General features: G+C 47.4%; 1 pseudogene; it reads left to right on the forward strand.

Moving 5' to 3' along the window:
• Window positions 1-787: 787 nt before the first annotated feature.
• LOC120389383 lies at window positions 788-1,358 on the forward strand (annotated as a pseudogene).
• Window positions 1,359-2,947: the final 1,589 nt, after the last annotated feature.

A 2,947-nucleotide genomic window follows, 5' to 3' on the forward strand; every position in this document is an offset into this window, starting at 1 on the left:
TTCCCAATATTAAGCCTAATTTTTTCTTTGCTTAATTTCATCCCATTACTTATGCCTTTACCACCTCAGAACGTCCTGAATAATTCCTCTTTTCTTGGTATTTAGCATTTAACCTCTTCAAATACTTGTAAAAAGCCCCCTCAGATGGCATTTAGCCAAGCAAGACATGTTTAACCCTCTTAATCTTCCTTGTAAATCAGTCCCTCCAGCCTCTAAATCATTTTCACTGGTCTTGTCTGAATTCCTTCCAATTTATCAGCGTCATGAATGAATGAAGTGCCTGTAAATGATGCACAATTTTATGTCTTACCAGTGTGACCAGTGAAATAAGAAACACAATGGGTCAAAAATCTCTGACCCAAGTGCTAAGAGTCGCTCTGAGCCAGTCAGATACTAGTGCAATTCCTCCGGTATCTCTCCATGGTATTGAAACACTTATTTACCCCACAGCAGCCACATAGTCCTTGTGATTAATTTTACCCTTTGGTACCTTAACACTGTAACAGGTACATTCACCTAACCAGCTGTCTTCCAGACTAACTGCTGCAGGCCCTGGCAGATTCCACCTGCCATTCCCGCTGCATCCTGGCTCCCGTTTTCTTCGTGTGATTGTGCTGATAGAGCAGGAGAGGCCTGGTGAAATGTGCAGAGCTGGGGAAAGGGAACACAGCAACCCAATGGCTGCCAGAAGAGCACCCTTCCTAGCCCAGGAGGGGAAGGAGGAAATAGGGCAGTAGGGGGAAAAAGCCAGGCAAGTGAACCTCCCTCTTCAGGCAGATTTGTCTGCCTGAGTTAAGCTCTGAAAATGGTCTGCTACTCACTTGATCCAGAGAACCCCACCAAATCATGCAAGTCAAGGGGTTCTAACCTTCGAGTCCACTTCAAGAACACTCGTGAGACCGCTCAAGCTATCAAGGGCATGCATATCCGGAAAGCCACTAAATACTTAAAGGATGTGACCCTAAAAAGGCAGGGTGTTCCCTTCAGTCCTTACAATGGTGGAGTTGGCAGAGGTGCTCAGGCCAAGCAACGGGGCTGGACACAGGGACGTTGGCCTGAAAAGAGTGCAGAGTTTCTACCCCACATGCTCAAAAATGCTGAGAGTCATGCTGAACTCAGGGGTCTTGCTGTGGATTCTCTGGTAATTGAGCACATCCAGACCAACAGGGCCCTCAAAATGCGCCGGCGTTAGATAGAGGTTATGGTCGTGTCAACCCCTACACGAGCTCCCCCGTCAAGCTGAGATGATCCTCACTGAGAAGGAGCAGATCGGTCCAAAGCGAGAAGAGGAAGTTGCTCAGAAGACAAAGCTCTCTCCAAAGAAGCCGAGGAAGCCAAAACGTCTGGCTCGGGGGTAAATCTGACGTAGATAAATAAAGGTAAATAAAGGTAAATAAAACTGAAAAAAAAATGGTGCCAATGTCACCATGCTTGGTGCAGTAGAAATGCAGGGACCTGTGACTGAGGGTCAGGCCTTTTATGCCTCCCCTCAGAACTCCATTGCAAAGGTGAAGTGGGCTGTAGCCTACGAAAGCTTGTGCTCAAATAAATGTGTTAGTGTCTAAGGTGCCACAAGGACGCCTGTTCTTTGTGCGGCTACAGACTAACACGGCTGCGACTCTGACACCTAGGAGCTGTATCTCAGAGTGTCTGTGTGCCTGGTAGCATCTGATCTGCATGAATGCACAGTACAAACAAGACGTATCTGCGAGTGTTTCGTTACCACTCCAGTAAATAAAAACCAGGCCCTTTTATCACTTTAAGTGGCTCATTTTTCATCCAGAGGTGTCTGGAATTCAAACAGGGCAATAAACTCCAGCTACTCATCTTTGCTCTGTCAAATGTGTACAGGCCGGAGGCTCGTGTGCTACAGGGGCCAGATGAAGATCAGTCTCTGCCCAGTGGAGGGGGAGGTGGGTCAGCCCCACCCTCCCCTTGCAGGGGAGAAGGGGCTGAAGGGAATTCGTTAACCTGGAGGGCATGCGCCCATTCTGTGGCAACATCTTTCAAGAAGCCAGGGAGGGAAATTTCCTCCTTGCATTCCCCTGGCCTGCCAGTGTGACTTTGCTACAGAGTCCATGACAAGCACAGGGAGGTAAGGAGCCTTGTTCTCAGCTGTCAGGGAGAAGCGGGGTCAGTAAGCAGAGACTAAACCGGATCCGTTTCCAATACCCGTGGCCAACTTCGCTGCCCCAGCGTTGCCGGCTTTTCAGAACCAATGTACCCCTGAAAGCAGTGAGAATTCTTTCCACTGACATCAATGGGAGCAGGATCTAGCCCACTGGTAAACTCTTCTATGTGATGTGTGGGGCAGCTGACTTTTTAGACTGAGCTGCAAGAGGTGGGAACCCCAGAACGACCCCCCCCTTCTCTGCCAATCCCCCAGTGAGACTTTTTCCATGTTTCTTGGAGACTAAAGTCTGCTGTGGTCCAGAGATGGGAACCCAAGAAACTAATTTAAAGCTGCTAATTTGGGGAGGTGTTTAAATCCTCAAGCTAAAAGGAGAAGGGTAGTAACACAGGGAAGCCTCAGGAAGTGCTGCTTATAATTCAGTAGGTTGTGTTCTCTGCTCTGAATCGGAGTTCGGGGTGTGCTAGGCAGTCGGAGGTGCCATCTTTCAGATACAAAGCAAACGTGACGTCCTTATTTCTTGAGAGCATTGACTGTGACATGGTACCTCACACCATGTGTTTGCCTCTCTCCTACCACTGTCCTTGTTTCTTAATCACATCTGAATTTCTTTGTGAAGGCAGAATTTTAATTTATCCTCCTTTGAGCTTCTGATTGCTCTTTTATAACTAAACAAGATGACGTTTGTAACTGAAAATTAGTGATGACATATTTTGTACCTTGTGCTGTAATCCAGAAACCTTTAAACATGAAGATTTAACCCCACAAAAACTCTAATGGTGCTTTTCAGAAAGGACTGTGGTCCAATGGGTAGGG

The sequence above is a fragment of the Mauremys reevesii genome, linkage group 23 (genome assembly GCF_016161935.1).
Source record: "Mauremys reevesii isolate NIE-2019 linkage group 23, ASM1616193v1, whole genome shotgun sequence".
In the NCBI taxonomy this organism is placed as follows: Eukaryota; Metazoa; Chordata; order Testudines; family Geoemydidae; genus Mauremys; species Mauremys reevesii.